Source organism: Thunnus maccoyii, chromosome 5, assembly GCF_910596095.1.
Source record: "Thunnus maccoyii chromosome 5, fThuMac1.1, whole genome shotgun sequence".
In the NCBI taxonomy this organism is placed as follows: domain Eukaryota; kingdom Metazoa; phylum Chordata; class Actinopteri; order Scombriformes; family Scombridae; genus Thunnus; species Thunnus maccoyii.
In genome coordinates, this window is record NC_056537.1 from 8,234,103 (window position 1) to 8,258,937 (window position 24,835).

General features: G+C 42.0%; 1 long non-coding RNA gene across 3 annotated transcripts in view; it reads left to right on the forward strand.

Moving 5' to 3' along the window:
• Positions 1–724: 724 nt before the first annotated feature.
• LOC121896657 overlaps positions 725–24,835 on the forward strand; it is a 54,761-nt gene continuing 30,650 nt past the window's right edge. For 2 of the 3 annotated variants that reach the window (XR_006096063.1, XR_006096064.1), the window contains exons 1-5: positions 725–869; positions 3,267–3,341; positions 7,546–7,573; positions 7,992–8,133; positions 14,277–14,545. This is a non-coding gene — a long non-coding RNA (uncharacterized LOC121896657). The remainder of the gene's footprint in view (positions 870–3,266; positions 3,342–7,545; positions 7,574–7,991; positions 8,134–14,276; positions 14,546–24,835) is intronic. The other variant, XR_006096065.1, reaches the window with a different exon arrangement.

The window sequence follows — 24,835 nt, forward strand, 5'->3', positions numbered from 1 at the left end:
AGATTGATCATCTTTCCTTTCCGTTGTTGATCTCACACTCCACTTCCACCTCCCAAAACAGCACTCGCACCCCTTTTTTAGTGTGTTTGGCGCACAATTGTCACAGCAAAAGCTTGAAAGGTGTAGTGCTAAATGGCTACCAGACGTGAGATGGAGCATCCTACGACATTTGAAATGTGTGTCTCTCAATTCATGAGGATGAATCATAAGTCCTAATTCAGTTCTAATGGTGAAGTATTTTTTGCCACAGCCTCTCTGTGTGTGTGTCTCTCTCTCTCTCTCTCTCTCCTTTTCTTCTCTTCCTCTCTTCATCTATCACACATAGAAACACAGATTCAGTCTTTCTGCGCGTCCTGGAAAAAACAAATGGCAGCCAGGTGATTAAAGTGGGTTGGGCAACTTGTCAACAGGTGGAGAGATTCCAAATCAGTAGCCAACATTTGTGTGTACACGTGTGTTTGTGCGTGTTTTGCAGCCATGCATGCATCAATGACAGTATGTGTCTTGGAGAAACGTGCAGGCGGCTACGTTCCCAAACTTGCTGATGTTGTTTATAAGTTCTGGATATAAAGATGACCACCTGTATTTCTACAAAATGTTGTTTTTCATCTTGATAGAAATAACTGTCTACAGATAAAAGAAGTGTTAATTGTTTACTTACTGTAATTTGCCACTGATGCTTACTGGTAAACTCAGTTTGTCTTTCTTAACTCTACAGGTGGCTCAGGGTCAGAAAAAGACAGAATCCTCTAGAGCGCCAGATTCTTCACTGAAAATACCTCAACAAGATGGGTGAGCGCTGACAGCAGGTATCAAACCAGTGACCAGTGGGTGAAGGACTGTCTCCCTGAACACTTATACTTCTGTATGTGAGTAAACTATAACCTCCACACAGAGTTTAAACAATAATCAGGTCATAATTTCTGAAAAACATTAATTTACACTTTATTTTACACATTAATTTCTTCTTCTAACGATGATCAGTTTCATTTACTTTGATTGATACTGAAACACTGAATGCAGTGAGTCTTCCAACCACTTGCACAGTTGCTTCTCTGCTGCAATCACCAATAAAGTAAATAGATAAAGTACATTTTGTAGGTAAAAGTTAGATCTTTCTACCTCCAGCCTTCATTTATATATATTTGTTTAGCCTTTTATTCCAAATATCGATAGATACAGAACACATTCTTACTGAATGTGTTTGTGTGTGTTGGCATTTTTGTCTTTATTTCATAGTTGAACATGCAGAAAGACAGGAAACAGCATCTTTTAAATAATCCAATGGGAATTTTAATTGTTTATTTAGCATTTAGGAAGAATGTGGAAATGTCTAAACACATAAAGGAAGACTTTAATCTGTCAGTTTTTTAAATATTCAGAATCACCATATTTGGAGATACGCTGTTTTCATGGTATATACTCTCTACATTATTGCCCATAGCTTGTGTATAAGACATGTAAATTGCAGTTCTATTGTGATTCTGGAGAGTGTATTACCATGTTGCTTCATCTGCCCATCATTAATTATCAGTCACGATATTTTCCTGGGCTGCAGATGAGTCAATGGCTTGTCAAAAATAATGGCAGTAATAAGAAAGAGTGCTTTACAATACCACTGAATAAATTAGTAAAAACAGTTAAATCTTGAGGGTTTCAGCACCACGGACAGCTCCAAGAAGCAGATCCTAATAGACAACAATAAACTATAAAGACCAAAACTATACAGACTTTACAGACGTCTGAACAGAATAACTCAACTTTGTTTTCACCAATAATTCCCATGCTGTTGTCATGGTCCAGTCCTCTGAGACATACTGTACTAATAATGTCCGTTATTCATTTAAAACGGCATGAAATGTTCCAAAGCAGCAGTGATGACACATCTTTTAACCAAGAATAATTCTGGGTTCTGTATTTGTCTATTTTTGATTTCTCTGAATTAAAAATTTTGGGGTCATATCAGGTCTGCTATCCTACCCAGAAGAACCCATTGTTTTCTCAGCATCCCGATAACTTGTAGATTTGCAGTCTATCTGCTCTCTGTCTGTCTGCATGGTGTTCTGGTTCCCTTGCCCTTAAGAGCTATGGGTTAAATGGGGAAAAAGGTTTTCGACATAGTCAGCTGGAGGATATTTTTAGACTGGAAGAGCCAGGCAGAGACAGAGATGGAAAGAGACAGACCCATTCTGACCTGTTTGACCTGATTACCAAAGCTAATTTTTATCATTACCTTAATCAATGTTTGGTTTATGTATGTTCTGGTTTTGCCTTGTCTTTGTGTCATATTGGCAATAATGACTAATATGCATATGTGGAATATAATTTGAATCATTCATATTTGTGAATTGTTGTCTCTCCAGTGGGACTCCACATTGAATCTTCAGATATCGATGTGTCTGGTCCGGCTCTCTACCTCAGTTGGCTCGGAAATGGTGGTGGTGGTGGTGGTGGTGGTGGGGAGATGTGAGTGGTTGTTGGGGGGGTAAAAATCTCAGAATAAAACATGTTTTCCCCACCTCCCCCCCTCCTCACCCATACCTACTCACTCACCCCCTTCGCCCCAAACACCCCAACCCCAAACACTCATATGCCCCACCCCTCTCTCCTTGCCAGCTGAATTAATTTGATACTATTTTTGAAAGTCAGTGTTTCTAAGGGATACCTAATGACGCAATGACGTCAATGCAGGTCAATAGCACACTGCTGGAGAAGAGGACCAGAGAGAGAGAGAGACAGAGATGGATAGAGAGAGAGAAAAGAGAAAGAGAGGTGGCTGCACGTCTCGTCATCGAGACACTTTTCCAAAGCCCTTCCCTGTGTTGTGACATGAATGGTTGTCTCCTCCCGAAGATTTCATTTTTTTTATGTTGCATGAATTCCTAATCCCTCCCCGCGAGCTGTTTTTTCATCGCCTCGGTCCTCGTGCCTTTTAATTGCGCCCGATTTATTCCCTTCCCGGCGGGTTTGCGCCGATAATAGCGCGGACTCTCAGTCGTGCTTCTCCTGCCCCATTCATGCTTTCCGTCTCTGTCTGGAAGTCATTCACAGACACACACACGCACACACACACACACAAACACACACACACGTTTGTACAGCTATCCTTGTTAGGACATTGCACTGACTTCCATTCATTGTGGACAGCCTAACCCAAACCCTAACCTTAACTAATTCATGCCTAACCCTAACCTTAACCTGACCTCAATTCACACCTTACCCCTAACTTTAACCAGGACCTCAGAAATGACGTTTTGTCTCATTAGGATCAGCCTTTGGTCCCCGTGAGGACTACTGGTCCTGACAAGGTCGGTGTTTATACCGGAAAAGGTCCCAATGAGGTAACAAAAACGCACACACACACACACACAGACACACACACACACACACACACTCACAGAGAGAGAAAGAAAGAGAGAGAGAGAGAGAGAGAGAGCGTCTATGCAGAGAGGTAAATCGTGCGCCTCCCCAAATGCGTAAAGTCCCCCATATTTGGCGGGCTCTTTCTATCAGCTGGCTCACATTTGTAACTCTGTGTGTACCCCCCCCCCCCACAACCCCCCTCCCACAACCCCTTCCTTCTCCCCAACCACCACCACCGCCACCTTTCCACTCCTAAACCCTTCACCCCTCTCAACACCACCACCCAACCAACCAACCAACCTTTTTTTTGAGCTGGCTCCCTGAATCCTGAATGGCAACACCAAATATTTTAGTCTCCGGCAGAACAGGGAGACGACGCACATCGGAGTGACCTGCTTTCTCCATCCTGACGCAGGACGAGAGAGTGTAGGCTGCCCTGCTTTTACCCTCCCTCTGTCTCCTCTTTCTGTGTCAGCCGGCACAAAGCCCTGCTTTTAAAAAAAGAGTTTAAATAAGAGAGAAAGAAAAAATCTAAAGCGAAAGGTAAGTGTCTTTTTGTAGATGGGGCGAATCCCGACCCCACATTTTTGCTGTGTACTAGTCTAGGAAGTTTGACCATGCGCAGATTTTTGGGAATTGGTGTCTCGGTGATTACCGGTTGATCTGAGGACGCGAGGGTAGCACTCTCATGAGCAGGAATGTAGTGGCTGGGAACGCCATCCAAAGTCAGGTTACCCGCCGTTTCTAGTTTGAATACATGTTTTTGACACGATGATCTGAATTATGTGATGTCGGTCATTTAAGGGGGAAAGCATACATTTGTGCGTTTTTGTGAATATTTTGATTATAAACGTGGATGAAGATATCTAACCGGAGCTTATAATTAACCATCTTTCTTATTTGCTGCACATGAGACATCCAGAGCGACTTTATTTAGGTTAATCACAGGGTATGCCGGTGTTTGCCGGTGTTTGCAAGCGTCGCTATCTCCGGGAACGATCCGAGGAGACTATAAACACAGCAAAGAAGCTGTATTCAGAAAGATTCTTTTTTTGGTTCTGTGTATGTGTGTGCATATTGACAACTGAGGGATTTTGCAGACACTCAAAGAGAGCGGGCTGCGGTAATGCGTAGGAGTATTCACGTGTTGGGGATCCTCTGCTTTAGGCTGCCTGCTCTGCTGAGATGCCTAGTAACAACCGAGAGAGAGGAGGACAGAGAGACTGAAAGTTTTGGGGGGAAAATGTTATTTTTCCGTCCATGTTATAACATCTATGATATTTCCTCCACTGTTTTGACAAGTTCATGTCGTGCCAATAAAGCAAATGTGAGTGTCTGGGGGAGGGAGAGCGAGCGAGGAAGAGCGTGACTCCCCCTTATTCGTGTATATTTGTTATAGACAAAGCTCAGCTTAGAGGAAAGGCGCCTGTAGTTCTTCACTTGTAAACAACTTTCCGCTGCGGACTTGCACACGTCACAGTCCACACGTGTTGCCAGTCACATCATGTTGCCCTTCTCTTGTTCATCAGTCCTGCGTGTTCTCTAATTTGGCACTTGTATTTAATGAAACAACATAAAGAAGCAAGTGATTGTGAAGTGTGTAAATTTCACGGGCTGTGTGGCAGCAGTCGGTGGTGGAGGTTAGAAAATTGGACAGTCGGACTGTTCAGCACCATGGACAGCACCAAGCTCTTATTTGACTGATGTAACCTGCGTCCACATGTCATCACAGGAGGTTGAGTTTCTAATATATGGCTGTAAATAGTCAGTCAATTGTACTTTCAAAAAACAGTTTCCTCCAGAGTTGCACGAGTTTGACACTATGATCTTCTATCCTGGAGATGCAAATGATAGATTGAGTGTAGATTACAGCTGTTTCTGACTTTCAATCAATGCAGCAGAGGGAGAGAGAGATTCAGTTTGCAAACGTTGGTGTGCTCATGTTTTTAAAGTGAGGAAGGCGCACCTGTAATGAATTAGTTGTGATAATGAGAGTGTAGTATGTTGTGTCCTTTTTCTCGTTGTGAGATGAAGTCGGGCAAAAGAACAAAGGAAGGTGATGGAGAAGTCTGCTGCTGCTTGCAACTTGCCGGAGTAAGGGGTGCATACTTTTTTTCTTTTGGGAAGAGGGAGGGGGGATGTAAGGAAGCATCTTTGGCTGAGTTTGTCGACACCACGCGGTGATCTTGCCGCACTGCACTGAGGACCCTCTGCTGCAACTCCCATTGATACTGCTCCCTCTTTGATTGAAGGATTGTGGACTACAGGGAAGTGTGTCTGTGTGTACATGTGTGTCTGTGTGTACAGGGTGGCTTTGCTGGTGGTTTGAGTGTGGAGGTTCGGTTGGATACTTGACAGTTGTCTCATCTTTTCATACATTGGCTAGGTTTTGTGGAAAAAAAGAGCCAGACAGTAACAGATGCCAAAATATCCAAAGCATAAAAACTGACCGTGCTCTTGTTTTTAATTATGACGCCTTATGTTGATTATCTTAGTGTAGACCACTTGCTAAATCCGCTCTGTGTGTGTGCCTATACATGCACTCGCCAGCAGTCACGGACATACAGTTGGCCTACAGGCAGGGATAAAAATAGCACAAACCGATGCGACGGGCGCAGCCCTTTTCCCTTCTCAGAGCCGACTTTTCTAGGTAGCTGCCACTCAGTGGATACTCACCACGTCCATCTCTGAACCCCCACTACCATCCACCTTAGCCCACCCCACCCCATCCCGTGAAGTCTCGTGAATCTCCACGCGGCACGAGTGCAGATGGACGGCGTGGGGTGTGTGTGTGTGTGGAGAGGGTGTATTTCGAGGAGAGGGTCTTACAATAAAGGTGTTACAAAATATTGAAGGGGAGGTGAGGTGAGAGACAGAGCATACTGTGGAGGGAGGTTTGTTTGTGCGCCTTTAGCATGGACAAGTGTGCGCTCCCTGTGGGTCTATCCGTGGGTGAGGGGGTCTGGTGCGTGGGCACGGCCAGTGGATAAAGGAGATGGAGGAGGAAGCGGCTCAGCTTGCCGTGTTTTCCTCTCCTTCGGCTTATAGATACTGTTTGTACCCGCCAAATGCACGGGATGCTGGGATAAAAATTCTCCAAGACCAAAACAGCACCAAGAGGGGATATATAGAGACAAGAGAGGGAGGGAGGCAGAGGGGGGGAGGAGGGGGGGTTTGGATGGAAACCCAGATGCTCCAGCATTAGAGGAGGGTTTTTACCAGGAGATAACCTACTCCGAAGCTGCAGTTTCCACGAGTCCACACCACATTATCCACCTGTAATATTTTCCTATTTTGACACTCGTTTTTTCCATGGCACATTTGCGAAGAGCTGATCACAGAGCGGCAGTGTCTTTAATCAGGCTCTCCGGGCTGTAAAGTGAGAGAATCTAAACGTGACGTCAATGCCTAGTAACTGACGCAGCCCTTCAACAAAAAAAAGGCTTTTTATTTATTATTTTTTTTCGTATTCTCGTCACCAAAGCTTAATTACTACATTTTACAGTGCTCCGTCGACTAAAAGAAAAAAGAAAATCCCAAAGGGAGCATCGGTTAATCCGCGTTCATCAGTATTTGGACCTATTTTGTGTTCATGAGTTTCAGCTGCTGAAGTGACACTGGGACGAGAAGCTTCTGAAGAGGGCGACAAGACATCAAATATTGTCGATGATATTGGCAGCGACGACGAGTTCCAGATTTTAGTTGTTGAACGGGGTTGGGGGGGTAGAAGGGGGGGAAGTAGTGTGTTTTAAGGATGAGAAGGAGAGGTGGTGGTGCTGTTGAAGGCACATTGGGTTCCAAAAAAAAAAAAAAAAAAAAAAAAAAAAACACTGCAATGATGCAACGGAGGGGAATCGGGGCTCTTGTGCAGAGTTGGAGAGGCAAAATTAATTTACATTACATGCACTTCACGTAACGTTCCTAAACGGTGCCTTTTGTGAGTGTTTTTTTCCCTTCCTCGTACTGTGACCTAAAAATAGCATCATAGTTTTGATCGTGCGCCAGAAATAGACAGACGGGTATCACTTGTATAAAAAGGGAGGCGATCCTGAGCAAACTTGGACGTGCCACTGTAAGCCCACATAATAACAAATGGAGGACTTAATCTGTTGCGTTTCTTCCAGACTCTAGTTGCGGCTCATGACTAAAAATCTCAATCTTTCTCTGTTTCTCTTTCTCCAGTTTAGAGCAAGGACGTGCCTGCGCCACGGTGAGTGAAACATTTGCACATGCAATGTTTAATTCCGTTACTTTTGTGTAATTTGGTAGTGCATGCTCCCGAGTGCCTGTGCTGTTTCTCTTCTCCCAATTTTTACCTCCTCCTCTGTCTCATGCACGCAAAAAACACTTGACTCCCGGTCGTAGGCATGGATTTTATTGGCATGCTTTACGAGCCATGTTTGACTGTAGAGCCGAAGCATAGAGCAACCCTTCCCGCAGAGTAGGAATCACCCCTTTTGGTAAATAAGCAAGTGCAAAAACTCCCCTTTGTCTGTTGGCGCTGTTGAGTCTCTATCACATATTTATTTTTTTTCCCTCCCATCTCCCTGCTTAACCGCGAAAGCGAGGGGAACCCTTCTCTGATGAGCGCTTAAGGATGCCTTTCCCTCCGTTTTCTTGTATTTAAGAGGAGTCGTACTGACAGAGATGCGGCGATGGAGGAAGAAGAAGAAGAGGAGGAGAGAGGAGGGAGTGAGGTGAAGGAGCTGTTGCTGCAGCAGAGACCAGGCGCACCGCATGGGGAAACCCGGGAGCTGTCCAGCAGCAATGGTGCTGAAACCACACCAAGTGGCGGTAGTGGGCTGTTGCTGGTGGTGGTGATGTGTTTGCGAGTGTGTTTGTATGCATGTGTGTCTGTGTGTTTGGGGTGGCTGGTGTTCCTGGCAGCCAAAAAGCTTTATTTACTCCTGTTTGGAAACCAGCAACATCTATTTTAAGTGAATCCTCTCTCCTGAAGCGACGTTGGAGGAGAAATACTGAAGCAATTCCCGCCTCTTTTAAATTGCCTGCCCTAATTGAGGGGAGACATTTGGCTCGGAAAGATGTTATAACAGAGCTTTTCCCGCCTGCATAGTTTGAACGGCCTCATCGGATGTCATAGGCAGGCAGACAGAGAGAGGGAGAGGGGGGGAAGAGGGAGACAGAGAGAGAGAGAGAGAGAGAGAGAGAGAGAGGCAGCAGCCGGACCGACTTGGATCAGCTCTTCTTCTGCACACGTCAGTTCCTCTCGTGCCTGGTCAACTCATAAAGGAATCAGTCTGAATTCTTTATCCAGCTTTTTTTGAAGTGAAGCAACTTTGCCTTCGCGTTAAAATGATCAGAGGATGTGTAGGTTTGCAGTGCACTCTCGAAATGTTTGCAAAAAGTAGCAAAAATAGTTCAAATATTCGGTTATAGAGGTCAGCCAGACGCGGCTAACTTCAGTGCTGCTATGAGTCTTTTGTTTTTTGTTTGTTTAAGAGCTCTCCTCACAGTAACTTTGCGTCCTATAGCGGCGAGGAGGTCGCGCAAGAGGCGAATGGAGCTTCGCTATTATCGCCTCCACTCCAAGAAAGAATTTGAAGGAATCACCCTTTCAATTAAGGTATCAGTGTTGAATTGGCGACCCGGACCCACAAGATGATGAATAGGCGACTGGCGTCTGCACAGTTCTGCAACCCAAACGGGACACAAGAACTGCGCTCGCCCACTCCCCGTCTCTGTTCACGACTTTTTGCCAAATCTTCCCAGTATTTTGCATGCAGGCTACGAGGCTACCGTGCCACAGAAGAAAGAAAAAAACACACACCGGCCACCTGTCTTTGTCATGCAAAATCCCGACTGTACTTCACCCTGCGATACATTCCTCCACCTCTCCAAACACACCAAAAAAAAAAAACATCTCTGTAATTCTTCGTCGGTCAAAACGCGCAAATACCGAGTCGAGGGGGCCAGATCTTGCTCAATAATTCAATACCAAGCGTGTGATTTCGGTGGAAACAACACGGATTCCCGAGTCGTGACTGCTAAAGTGAGTAATGTGCGCGTTGGCTGCGTCAGGAGAGGCAGTCACTGTGCAGTGCAGACGGTGGGGGAGAATCGTGACTGACTGGGTTGCAAATGAAAAGACCACCCAATAAAAATATCCACATCGGGAGGAGGGGGGGGGGGGGGGGCATGGCGGGAGGGAAAGGGTGGGGGTCTGAGGTCTGGGGTGGGCTTTTAGACTCTGTGTATGCACTAACCATTTCCCTAACCCTCCCCATAACAACCCCCCCCCCCCCCCCATCCCAAATATCTCCTTTCTCCCTAAAGCTTGTTTTTAGTGTCAGCCCTGCTGCTTGCTGGCATGCTGGCAGCCAACTTGAATGCAGACGAGTTTCATCAGTGATAGTGGGGCGGTGTGGATGGAGAGAGGAAGAGGGAAGGGAGGGGAGAGGGGAGGAGGAGGGGGGGGGGTCAAACCTGATTCAAAGAAGAACAAGAGAGGGGGGGGCGGGGGGGCAGAGAGAGGGGGGTTCGGATCCAGATCGTGACCCGGCCTCCACCTCGGTACAGTAACTTGCAGCTCCATCATGGAGCGGAAAGTTGAGGGATGTTTAGGGGGTTAGATGTCGCAATGGACACAGAAAAAACAAATGGAACTGTTGCAGGAATAAATTTAAAAAACAGGTAAGTTATTCTATATTATTTCTTTGTTAAATTTGACCCAAAAAACCCATCAAAACATATTAAAGATTGTTTGAACTAAGAGTGTGTGAGAATGAGTGGTTTACGGTCGTGATTAACTCTTTAACTCTTGATGTGATGCTCAGCAACGTGTTGTTGTTTTGTTAAGTTGTACATTGTTGCTGTATAAGCTGTGAACTGTTGAGGTATAACGTAGTGCGGGGTGGGGGATTTTAAAGTGTCATTCTGTTTAGTTTCAACCTTTAAACCGCTGTAAATGACTTGAACCATCGCGGCCGGGCTGAATGTGCAGTTCGGAGACCCCCGTGTCGTTTTCGCAGTGGTACCCTCCAGTGAACTCTATAGGTGACCATGAGTCGCCTCAGATGCTTCTTGCTATGTTTTGATGTGGAGGGCTGTGCGAAGCTTCTTCCGCACTTTTATATATTTATATATATATATATATATATATATATATATATATATTTTTTTTTTTTTTTTTTGCTTTGGTGTGTTTGCATTTCCCCATTATGTCATGTCGCTTGGCTTGTAAGGAAAGGAAAAGGGGCGTTTTTTTGTGACGAGGTGAAAATGGCTCATTCTTGCTCTCACGTCTTGTTTATTATTGTTATTAATAATAATAACATTGGCATCATAATTTAGTGTTATTTATCACGACTATTTGAAGCGCCGGTCAGTCTCGCAGCCTCGCTAGACGCCCTGCAAACGCAAAGAGAGAGAGAGAGAGAGAGAGGGAGAGGGAGAGAGAGAGAACAAGAAAAATGCAAATGCATATTAGCATAAAGCCGCACCAAATGCTCATATCCCTATATCAATTCATATACACTTTCTCTGGTATAGATCAGAATTTGGTTAGCCCTGTCTATTTTTTTCAAAAAGGGGGGTCCCTATATGAGCGAGACACCGATTGGTTGATGACGAGGTTTGGTTTGCTCCAATAAGATCCCTCCCTGCTCTCTATTTATTGCCAGCAGTTTACAGCCTTGCTCCCTCCTCACCCAGAGCTCTGGAGCGGCTGCAGAGAGCCAGCGCTTCACTATAGGGAGACACACCACGGACTACAGAGAGAGAGAGAGAGAGAGAGAGAGCACACTGACAACAAAACGCATCGATGCACAGCTCCCAATGATCACACGGGCTTTGCACATCCGAGCGTTTGTAGGGGGGAAAAAAAAGAAAAGCTAGGAGAGGAAAATATGAGGGAGCGAGAGAGAGGAAAAGCAGAGGGAGAAGGGATGGATGAGGGAGGAGAGACGAGAGGGGAGATAGAGGAGAATTCAAACTGGAGAAGGAGTGGGGAATCAAAGCGAAAGGACCTTGGACAGCTCTCAGTTGCAGCAGCAGCCTTGGCATCCGGAGCCCCCCCCCCCCCTATCTTCTTTCCCTCTTTCTCTTTCTCTCCATCCTCCATCCATCCTCTCCTCCTCCTTGTGTGTGTGTGTGTGTGTGCGCGCGAGTGTGTGTGTGTGTGTGTGTTGGAGGGACACACTCGCCTCGGGTTGCCGATGGCTGGAGATACAATCAACCGAGCCTGGGATGGGAGATAAATTCACGGAAGCGAAAAGAGAGCAGACTCCCCCGGTGTCACGGAGTCTCCGTCGGACGGCAACAGCAGCAGATAATGTCCTTCACGAATCTTTTTGCGGTCTGGGCTTGCTGTTCATAACTATTAATCTGGGAAGCCCTTACCCCAAAAAGCATTTGCGGAGGGCGCAATCGCCGCGCCGAGACATCGACATTGGAAGACGGCTCCACTCGTGGAATTTTACAATCTTTAATTCTTTAAGGGCTTGTTTTCTTTTTCTGCTCGAATTTTCTTTTTGCTTTATTGTTGTCCTTATTTACTCCTGTTATTCCCGTCATTACCATAGCAGTAGCGTTTTTGTCACGGTTGCTTTTCAGCCCTGCGTGTGTCTTTTTTTTTTTTTTTTTTTTTCTAGTCAACAGTTTTCTCCTTTGTTAGAAATTGTGGCGAAGCTCTGCAGCCACGTCGCACCCAAGTTTTGCTCAAACTCTTGCGTGCCTCAGTGTCCAGGGGAAAGAAAAAAAGATAATTTTGTTATTTTCTGTCAACAAACATGTCGTCGGACACAAAACTTTGAGCCATGCAAGAGTATTAAGTCATTATTTCAACCAAACACCCCCCCCCCCCCCCTCCCGCCCCCCCATCCCATCTCCCCCGTCCTACACTGAACAGTGACAGTGGCCCCCAGCAGAGCAGAGTGTAAACACGGGGAGACCCTTGCAATGAACAAGTTGCACGTGGGCAAAACAGTGGAGGGTGGCGCGTGTGTATATGGGTGTGTGTGTTTGTATGTGTGTGTGTTTTGGAGGGGTGGGGTGCCACTTTGCTCGGACGTCACTGAACCCCTAACCCCCTTGAGAAAAAAAAAAGAGTGTGGGAAACAAACACACACACACACACACACACACACACACACGTATACACACATATACACACCCCTCTAAGCAAAGTGCATATGCAAGGGATTCCCCATCAAGGCCATCCTAACATAGAGAGAAGCCCAGATTGGCAGATGGAGAGGAATAAGGAACAGCTGCAATCGCTGCCTCATACACTGGACCGTGTGAGTGTGTGTGTGTGTGTGAGTGTGTGTGTGAGTGTGTGTGGCCTCCGTGCGAATATCCACACAGCCTCCCCTTTAACACACACACACACACACACACACACACACACACACTGTAAACGCACACGTGTCTCCCTCCCAGTTTTGTGAATAGTAGTTAATCCACCTCAAGCATCGCCCACCACTCTTCCCCTGTCAACGTTCCCCACAAAGAGCACACTGAGAGCCGGGCACGACCATGTCCTCCCGGGCTGACCCACCTGATTAAAACAAAACAAAACAAAACAACAAAAACAAACGAGCAGAAAACCCAAACCTAAATGTCTGTAACTCAACGACTCAATCGATATACTCACAAGTTCTGCAGCACAGCAAAACTCTGGCCTCCACAGCTACAATATATATGAATGATGTGCGCACGCAAAGTAATCACACCGATGAAAACAAAAGTCAGAGAGGATCATTCTCTTTCTTAAAAGGCGGAGTAAAAAGAACAAAGGAAGATGCAACTCAGTTCAGCCTCGAGAAGAAAAGCGCATGCAACTTTTTTTTTTTTTACTCAGTTTGTGTTCTCTACTGTCCCACCACAGTTCTGGGGATCATCAGCGTGAATAATCATAAGTCATGCTAAAATATATTTACAATAAGAGCCAAACAGCAGCCAGATGTAATCCTACGATGGAGGGACTGTAGGCCTACTCATAAATGACATGCACTATGAAATATGAGCCCCCCTCTCCCGCCCCCGTTGCGATGCAGGACCTGAAAGTTACAGGCCTGAAAATATATTGTCATAATGGAAAAAGTGTACGTCAGACTGCAGAAAGTGACGTCAGTGATATCCCAATTAAAGCGTTTAGATGGCTGGTTTCTTTTGGAGATGACGTGGTGTTGTGGGGATAATAAGTATTGCAAACAGGATGCACACACCTTGCTAAAAAAAACAAAACCCAAAACCTTCTCTGTAATTTCCTAGAGTGGCATGTGACACTGACCCGGACAGGCGTCCACATGAGGCCCGAGCAGTCTGTGAAATGTTGCGCAGTTGCATAAACGGACCCTCTCCGTCCGGTCACCTCCCCCCCAAAACCGACCTCATGCAGGTTGTGAAAAGTATATAAGAGCAGGACATATGATGTCATAATGAAGTTTGAAAAGACAAAGCTAAATACACGTCTGGGAATGGTAGAGCTGACGTTATTCTCTTTAACGGGAAACAACTTGACCTCTGACCCGTGGAGTCGCCTTGCGTTTCTCTCTGACGTGAGCGCGTAAAAAGAGAAAAGCCATGGTTTTGTGAACGGCACGAGAGGCTGGTTGTCTGCTGTTATCTGGGTGGGTGGGGGGGCGTGTGTGACTGATTGTGAACTTCTCCATGCATCTGTTAAGGATGACGTAATTGTCGTACGTTGTTGTGTAGATTTGTGTCAATCTGGTGCGTAAAAACTGAGACTTTTCCGAAACTGTTCATGTTTCTGGCTCCGTGGCGCCGTTTGACAACCACCAGCCGCAGGTCGTAAAGTTCCCCCAGCCCCCTCCACATCCAACAAATCCCCACACACATCACATCTCTGTGTTGGCCTGCACGCACGGGCGCAGACAAAGTTTATAGACGGGTTAATCTCACCATACGTGTCTTGTCTTTCTGTCTTGCAGGAGAGAACTATGACAACAACAACAAAAAGACGTCAGCGAGGATTGAAACGAGGTGACTTTTGTGTTCTTCTGGACCCTGCTGCTGCTGCTCCTGCTGCTGTTGTTGGAGCCTCCAGCTGTGCGTCGGAGACAAAAAAAGGGCACCCAATGTTTTGGATATCACCGAGGAGCGCGCAGACACTGATAGTGAGACACCGACTGTCCGACCGACCTTCCTCGTCTTCCTCCTCCTCCTTCATGTCCTCCTCCTCTTCCTCATCCCGAGAAAGGTAATTGCACGGCCTGAGATGTGTTAGAGGATGAGGATGACGTCAAACCCAAATCACCCCTTAAATTGCATTTTGCGTGAGGCTCGTAATGACTGCTCGGTGCATGTGAGCAGGAGTTTGTGTCTGCGCAGGGGCTTGTGCTGTTGGATTTCCTTCTCTTTCGTTCATTTCATCTTATTTGAGGCCTTTAAATTAACTATAAATGCCAAGACACCTTTGTGTTGCCCATGTATTTTCATTATTATCTGTAAACGTAGAGGATTTGTGTTCTTCTGGTGGTTTGAGACGCTTAGTTTATGTATCCAAAGACATTTAAAAAAGGGTGTGTGCAAGAAGCAGCATGTACATTTCAAACCTGAATAATAAAAGCCTTGTTATGTGCTTATGGTGTATCTGGGTGATGGAGGGTGTATAGTAGTAGTGTAGTGACTTAGCAGTCCTGTTCATTAATATCTATAATATTCCGACAGAACATGTATATATTTTATTTGTTGTGACATATAAGATGACCCCTGCGACATTTTGCGCATCTTGCCTTCCGGAATTTTGAGTCGTGCTGTGCTGTTTTTCTCTTCATCTTCAACTTTTTTACACGAATCAAATGAATATAAACGTTATTGCTTTTTCCCAATAATGTGGGAAGAAACAATGCACATGCCTACCGCTTGCCAATCAGGTGTTCTAGGTTTTACGTCTATAATCAGGCCTCTGGTTGCAGTTTTGACACGTGGGTCAGCGTTCACACGGAGCTATTCAGCTGTGTTGTTTGTATGTGTGTCAAACTATGTGATGGCCAAAGTTATCCAGTGATTATAAATGTTTATTGAGGGTATCTGAGCAGGTGTAAGCGTCCATGTGTATCTTTCATTCTTGCGTTTACCTGCTGAAGGTGAGATGATGAACGACTGACTGTAGCTGCTTTATGCCCTTTGTTTTTGGCACCAGGAGCTGAAAAGTCCCCTCCCAAAATACCTGCTATGTCACCTCTCAGTGTGAGTCATCATATCGTAGACAGTTGAGGCAACACCTCGACGTCACGTTGGATTTACTTGCCCTTGTAATAACGCTTTAGTTACCAGTGCCAGCAGAGGGAAACGCACCGTGACTGGGTGGAAATAATTCAGGCAAAATTATTATATTGTTATTAAACAAGTCCAACTCTGCGTCTGTACTGCTGTTGTCATCTAGGTTTGATTATTTCAGTAATGAACAATTTCCACTGTGAATCAGAAAGTGGAATACAATGTAAAATATGGCAAATATGATCATATTAATGTGTACATATATATATATATCACATTGGCTGAGGGTCATGACCTCACTTGCTGTTGTAGACATTTCATTGTAGCTGTTTTGCATCCCTGTTCCAAAGCGTTTGATGCTGCATTCAGGTGCTCCTCTTAAGCCCCTGCTTCTAGGACAGGAAGTGGTAATAACAATATGTTTGACAGTCATATGTTCTTGGTTGAGAACAGCAACAAAATGGATGCTACAGAAGAAGTGTGTGTGTGTGTGGTGAAAATGTTGTTTTTGTAACATACTACAAACTTATATTGTCATTAAATAATCTGCTGTATATATCAAATTGCACCCATTTAAGATCTGTTTTTGTTTAAGCTATCTTGGCTTAAGTTAGTCCAAATCGTTTAACTAATTAATTATTACAAATCAAGGCATTAACCTGCATATAGTTTGAGTTTTACTTGTCCCGATTTTAAAACGTCTGTCTCCGATATTTTTCCGAGACAATGAGGGTTAACAGGATTTTGTTTGTGGTGCTCATAGCATGGAAAATTTACATTTTAAAAATTCAGTTGAGAACGTCTTGAGAATCAGTGCCTCCATTAATCAAAATAATTCACAAAATACACTGTCAACAGTTGTCTTAAGTAAAACGTAAATCCAGTAAAGGTCTGTTTATTATCCAGAATAACAGGGACACCGATTCTGGGAAGATATTTTTGCTGGTGAACTTCTAAATTTAATTTTTTGATATGCTGTGTGCACTGCAAATGAAACTCCATTACAACAATATTGTATTGAAATGTAAGACACATAGAGTACATCTCAAAACCTGGAGAAATGAAAAACAAAAACATGCCACAAGAGGTCAGTGAGAAAACTGAACCAACCCTTTAACTGTACATAAAAATTTGGCCAAGTTGAGTCCTCACAGTTCTCAATTTTTGCACGTATCGTATGAATAGTTTAGTAGTTTATTTAATAGTTTAGTTTAAACAGTTTCCATTTAAAGTGCGTGTGTGTACTGTATTTTTCTCACAGCACAGACCTATTTTGTCCGTAGTTAAATTCATGCGTTTGAAATGATTCGCTACCAGTCGGTTTGCTTCTCCTCACTTGTATGACTTAATTGAACGTCTTTACAGTGATGCCCAAATTGTTGTTTGCTTCATGTGGTCTGAGTTTAGAATAATTATATTTCTAACACCAAATCACCATGATGCAAGTGGGGATGCGAAACGGTCAACTATCAGATGGTAGTGGTGAGAGTGTTTAGGTGCTGTTTAAGATATTGATGTAGCTGCATCATTTAAACATTTCATTCAACCAAAAACAGCCATCAAATCATCACATAGTGTGTCTGTAGTGGAAAAAATTACTTGTACATCTTCAACACTGCTGACAGACTGACAACAGGTCAAAATACAGTCTTTGTTTAGAGGACATACCCATAAGTTAATCATAACATCACAACCTGTGGTTATTTACATGCTCTGTAGTATCTTCTGAATTTACCACAGTAATTATTATTGTCATTTACAGCTATGTTGGGGCTGTTAAAAGGACAGGTCGCCTATATACCATCATAAATATCATATGGTATGTTTTAACTGAAACAAAGTGTAGAAAAAGCGTCTTTATCTGCACTTTACCCCACCTGTGTATTAAAAAAATCATGGCATGTCCTTCAATATCCACTGACAATCTTTTCCTCTTGTTTAATATGAGCTACCAGTGCAAAGCTATATTTAGGGAGATGACGTCATGCTTAAAACTGAGACCAAGGGGCTTTGAAGACGTAGGCTATAAAAGGCAGGAGTTACAGTCATACTAACAACATACATGCATCACAAGTTGATATCAAAAATAGTTTGTGTTTATTTATGTATTTATTTTTAAGGATTATCCCCCAGAGAGCAGCATCTATTCGTTTTGGGTTAGAAATGTTATAATTCTTTACAATTTGTTCACATCTGGAATCTGTTGAAGTCTGAAGAATAGGGTTGACTTATTCCTTAAATGTATCTTTTACGGATTTGTCAGAGATGACATTTTTTGAAGTAATCTGACCATCAATCATCAATAGACAATTTGAAATATAGACACAAATGATAATCATGGGACACTTGGTGTTATTATTAGATATTATATATATAATTTCCTAATCAATAAGGGGATAAATACTTTTTTTGATTACTTTTTTTGCAAGGAATAAATTCTTTGCATCATAGCAGCATAAAATCATACATTTGTTACATTTTCAACTCATCCGTTTTAACAAGCATATTTAATGTAAGCACATTTGCTCAGTCCACCTCAAACCTCGAAGTTGGCTTCAAAGTTGCGCTAATATCTCGCTTGAGCATTGATTTTTTTTGTTTGTTTTTATCATCAGTGGGATCATTGGTGTGTGTAGGCAGGCTTTACAGTTGAACTGAAATTAAATAGCCTTTTTTTGTCTGCTACTGCGTACACATCTGCTTTGTAAATCACTTGTCATGTGTTCTCCTTTGAGAAAATTCAGAAACCAAAGGGTGGAAATGTATACTGTATATTATTTGGTTTTGAGATTGTGCCCCTAGTTTTACATTATTTCGATTAAATACCGTTCCATCATCTGCTTATGTAGCTGCAGACCTTATTTCGATACAACAAATCAAATCTTGAATAAAGCAATAATGTGGCATTCGCTTATAGGCAGAGCAGACGGTCACACTGAGCCTGATAGCATCCTGCTCCCCAACACAAGAGTTACAGACTCTGAACAACAACCCACATTAGCTTCTCCTGTGAAAGTCTCTTTGTTATCTAAACTTACAAACATGAACACACATCTTGTCCTCCACCTTAGCTTGCTGAACGTGCCACCAAACAAACAATCACCAGGGAAAAGTGCACTGCTAATGTCAGTTAGCAGGCTAGGTAGCAAATTAGCCTCTCAGCTGCAGCACATTAAACATGTAAACATGCCTACAAATGTCACTTCGGTCCGGTTAGATGCTGGTTTGGTTGTTGCTCTGAAGTGCTTATTAGCGACGCACTGTCTGTCCACGACTTGTAACTACAGCAATTTGTTTACTTTGTCTCCATTATGTACGGTGTAACACTCGTAGCCTGCCAGCTAATGTCAATCAAACAAGCCAACTGAGACGAAAAGGAGCAGTTTAGACCTTTTGTTGTCATTCTAATAATACAAAACTGTTACTATTAACAATACATTTAAAAATATTATTATTTTGACTCCAAAGACAGATGATTAAATGTGATTTCAGCTGGACTTTAATGATACCCTTCATTATATCCCACCTTCCATTTGGTTTTCACAGTGTAAGACACTTCAGCGGGCCAATACACCCAGAACAATTCAAGTGTAGACTTTCAGCATTGTAGGCTTCAAAGTCTCATTTTAAAGGAAAAGGTATGGCAAAATTTTACATTTTTTTAGTGTCAACATTTACAATGAAGAGACCGAAACCAACAATGTATTAAGCCAACCAACATGTATCACCTTTGTAGCCAAAGCCTGACGTAGCTTATTTCTCTGTTTCAACTATTAAAAATACATCAGTAGGTCACACTGTTGCATTGGGTGACTGTCGTAAATATTCACTAGTGTACCAAATGTGTATTAATCCGCAACTGAAAATAGTCCCCAACAAATGCATTATTTACTCCTGTTTTAGTTACGTTTAGTAAAAACTACAGTGACCAGCTCTTTTAGGAAATTACTGAGCTTTTTTTAAAAAAAAATTCTAAGTATATATTTGTGATCTGTTTTAAAAGATTTACATCTTCATTAGGAGGGAATGGCCTTGAGGCTGTGTGCCACAGACACGGTAGGGTGGTCGTAAAGTACTGGTAGACAGACTAATGCATTGCTGGTTTTGGTCTTTTTTATGGAATTTGAAAATGTAGACTAACACCAGGATTATCCTTTAGGAATCTTAAAAGTCTTCTTGAATTGAAAAACACAGGGCCATAAAGTGCAACAATATTTATCATAATATGAATAATATATCCCTTTTGCTAGGTGAGCCTGTCCTCCCAAGGAAAATGATCCTATAGGTCGTAAATTCAGTCGCCAAAAACGACTTATATTTACGTTTGAGTGACAGACGCCATCTAGCGGCCGTAGTAACTATGACCTGGAGAAGTGACTAAGGTGACTTCCTTATTAGGAGGAGGTGGGTTGGGTGGATGGCTAGATAGTTAATTAGATGGGCTTAGTAGCATTTTTTACATCACATTTTTTAAAAACCGTCATGTGGTGTTTACTGTTGCCATGACAACGAAGGTTGCCTAACTTTAAGTCAGTAGTAGGAATGTTTCAAGTGAACATTTAACACAAACCATGATCTCTCCCTAACCCTAACCAAGTGGTTTTTGTGCCTAAACCTAACCAGACCTTAACCACAGCATTGTCACATCATAAAACATAATTATTTTGTAACAGTGATTTGTAACGGTTTTGGAAAGCGGCATATTACGCTCCAATGGGTCGTTCTGGAGTGCAGGTACAAACAACCTAGGTGGTCATTTAATCTGGAGGACTTGTTGAAGCCTTCCAAAATATTATTACAGTCAAAGAACATGAAAGTACGCTAAAGCCCAATATTTTTGTATCACATCACACATGAAATGTGACAACCATACCTTTAATAAAAATAAATTAATCTCTATTTTTTATCACGTAGCAGTCATTTGCTGTTACACATGTTAACATAATTTTCAGCTCAGTTTGTCACTGGTGTTCAGGTTAAATTACTGGTTAAGGTTAGGTTAAAGTAGTGGTCATGGTTTATCTACATTTTTTGTCAAACACCTTGTTTGAGTCACATGGTCCATAACTTTTTTTGACATTTACTGACAGAAAAATAGCATTCATTTTTGAAAAAATACAAATTTATTTCCCATGAGATTATGGAATTTGAAAATGTAGAATAACACCAGGATTATCCTTTAGGAATCTTAAAAATCTTCTTGAATTGAAAAACAGGACCATAAAGTGCAGCAACATTTAACATAATATGAATAATCTATCCCTTTTGCTAGGTGAGCCTGTCCTCCCAAGAAAAATGACCCTATAGGTCGTAAATTCAGTTGCCAAGAACAAGCTATTGTTACGTTTAGTGACAGACACCGTCTAATAGCTGCAGTAATTGTGACGCTGTTCAGATGACGTCTATATAAGGTGACTTCCTTAGTAGGAGGAGGCGGGTTGGGTGGATGATTAGATAGTTAGATGGTAAAAAGTGGACTTAGCTGCTGGAGGCCGCTGTTTGCTTCCTGTTTCCAACCATGAGTCGGGACGCTTTTAAAAAAACGTAATGTGGTGTTTACTGTTGCCATGATGACGAAGGTTGCCTAACTTTAAAGAAGTAGTAAAAACATTTCAAGTGAACATTTTAACACAAACCATGATCTCTCCCTAACCCTAACCAAGAGGTTTTTGTGCCTAAACCTAACCAGACTTTAACCACAGCATTGTCACATCATAAAATCTAATTATTTTGTAACAGTGATTTGTAATGGTTTTGGAAAGCGCCATATTACGCTCCAATGGGTTGTTCTGGAGTGCAGGTACAAACAACCTAGGTGGTCATTTAATCTGGAGGACATGTTGAAGCCTTCCAAAACATTATTACAGTGAAAGAACATGAAATGCTAAAGCCCAATATTTTTGTATCACATCACACACAGAATGTGACAACCATACCTTTAATAAAAATAAATTAATTTCTATTTTTAATCAAGTAGCAACCATTTGCTGCTACTGTTGTGGAAATTTTCTTTCAGAAAGAGGCACATGGAGACATAAAGAAAGCATTAAACATTGTTACTTGTTGAAGCAATTGTAGACACTGTACAATCCATCACATCATCAGTAACAATTATACAAATGTCCACACACAAACAAAATCTTGTATTTTTGGAGAGAAAGCATGTTGTTCAGCTGGCCCTTTCCCTAAAGCCAGCCCTTTCTCTAAAGATTGTGAACCCAAACTAGACAGCTTTATACCTCTCCAGAAGAAAATGGACATTTCCACAAACCGTTACACCTTCTTACAAACAAGTATGGTCTCTGAAACAGTAGGCTTAGTACAAAGATATCTCTAGCTAACCCCAGAGGACATTATGTCACATTCAGTTGATAACAAACATTGACTCCTTCATTTGAAAACATTTGTAACATATATACAAAAGATTTATAAAATGATAATCTACTATTCAATTTTCTTTCACACTACACATGTTAACATAATTTTCAGCTCAGTTTGTTACTGGTGCTCAGGTTAAATTACTGGTTAAGGTTAAAGTAGTGGTCATGGTTTATCTATTTTTTTTGTTAAAAAAACTCCACCATGTTAGAATCACATGGTATTGGTAATTTTTTAACATTTATTGACAAAAAAATAGCATTTATTTTTGAAAAAATACTAATTTAAATGTCATGAGATCAGGCTGTCTGTTCTTACAGATGTAACCGCTGTAGAAGTCAGACTTTTTGATTTACCTGATCTGCTTTACTTTCCGTTAACCTTGTGAAGCTTTTATAGTACTACGTCTCGCAAGTTCTACATGATTTAAGTCTGGGAAACAATAGCAAAAAATAGATTGATAGGAGGAGTGCTTAGACGATCATGTGACTTGTTTCAACTCCTGAACCTAAACTTAGCTGATTCTAAAACTATTTTCACGTTGGCTCTTTTCAACCAGTTTCATCTAAAATATTTACAAAACCTGATTTTGCTGGACAGTCCTTGTTGTTGCTAACTCCCGCTGTTGCAGGTGTAGACTGCTCTGACACACATGAAGTCTCCAACTGCATCTTTTCATAAGACAGTGTGGAGCTTCATTAGCAGGGCCTAACTTGTACTGAGGTTCATGCTGTTGCAGCAGATCCAACCGTCCTCTGACCAGCCAGCGGGAGTCACTAGTATATTGATAAGGACGTGATCCCTCACTGACTTCCCACTTGTCGGCACTTCCAGTTGTGTTTGATGGAGCTCCAGAAGAGCTGTTGCAGTGCTGAGTAAGGGCTTTTTACCTCTTCGTCACCCAGAATGTATAGCCGACCCAAAATGGCATCTGTCCTGCGTGAAAACCACAATGAGCCACTCTTCAAGGCTTCCTTTCCTTTACTTTAGATGTCAACTTTAATATAGCATTAACATAGATGTTAACCTATAATTTTCACCCATTGTCCCTAGTGAGTCATGAACTTTTGCTTCCTTTGGTGACAAAATAAATCATTTACACTCACAGTGCACTTACTCAATTGTCAAAAGGATCATATTATTTTAAAGAGAGCTTTACACTCCTCTGAAAACTTCTTCACTGGATGAGTTAATATTTAAACTATGAACCATCACTGCTACAGGCTGGCTCCTCCCTCTCAACATGACCTGTTGGATTTTATAATTTGATTACAGTGATGTTTAGTGAATTTCCAAATGTATTCATGCCTACCTCAATCAAAATTTTAACCAGCAATACAATATAGGATATGCAAAATACATGTATAATAATAGGATCATGCAGTTTGCAGTTGTGGAAGGTTGTGCAATATATTATAGAATATATGCTACAATTTGTACTGTATGTATGAATGTTAATATATGCTGGTATGTCAGATACAATGATTGTTTTAGTTTCTTTTTGTTGTTTTTGTAACATGGAGTCCAAGGAAGATAATAACTATTTTATAAATGTGCTAAATCTATCTCTGGAGATCTCATATTTATACTAGGGCCTGACCAATACTGGATTTTTAGGGTTGATGCCGATACCGATATTAGGGAGTAAAAAAATTCTGATATTAATATATTGGTCGATAATCTTATATATACAGGATATATACATAAACTTACATTTTTTTTGCAATGATTCCTTGAATGTGATTATCAAACTCTTGTGACAAAGATATGTAATGGGGGCATGATATTAACAGTTTAACCATAAACTTTATTGTATAAAATGACATCAGTGCACTGAAACAGTAAACTTCACTGGGAATTTTAAAATGATAAATTACTATAAATTAAAAAAAACACAGAACAAAAAAATATATGTATGTATATATTAAAGTTGAATTAAGAAAAAGGATCAAATATACATTTAAATGCTGCCTATATAACTTTAAAAAACATTGGTGCATATCGGACAACATATACCCCGATACCAATATATCTGTGATTGGCCAATATCAGCTGATCAATATATCGTTCAGGCTCTAATTCATACTCGTACTTGTACTTGTTAGCATGTTAGCTGTTTTTTGGGGGGGGTTGTGGCTTTATTGTGTGCTATTCCTGCACACCTGTGCAACACATTTTGAGAAATGCACTTATTTGCTTACTTACCAAGAGTTAAATGAGATGTTTGCTACCACTCTCATGATTGTATGATAAATATGAAGCTATAGTGGGAAGACGATAAGTTTAGCTTAGTGAGAAACAGCAAGTGACTTCCTGGTGTCTGTCTGGTTGCTCAGCACAGTGACAAGACTCCAGGAAGTCACTGTGGCCAGCCAAGAAGTAGTCTGGAACCACAGCTTTCTGTAGGCGACTTAACCTCAAAAACTGTGGGGGTGCCCAACTTCCTTGTCTTCACTCCTTTATTTTTTGTATGGATTAAACAAATGAGATATAGCATGTTAAATACTGAACTTTAGAGGTGCTGGTGTGCAGATTTTTGTTACCTTTGGACAGAGCCAGGCTAGCTGTTTCCAGACTTTATGCTAAGCAAAGCTAACTACCTCCTGGCTGTAGTTCTATATTTAATAGATGGACATGAGAGTGGTAATGTTCCTCTCATCCAATCTCAGCATGACAATGAAAAAGCATTATTTTCTAATAACTTTTTTTTTCAGACTACAGTTGATGGAGTCGTCTTTCTGAAAATTAAAAGTAAAAGTTTTCATTTGTGGAGAAAAATACAGAAACTAAAGAAGCAAAGCTGACATAAAAGGATGGAAAATGTTAAATATGTAACAAGCAAAAGACCAGATCACGCTGTTGTTTTCATTTTAGTTGCTGGTTTGAGATG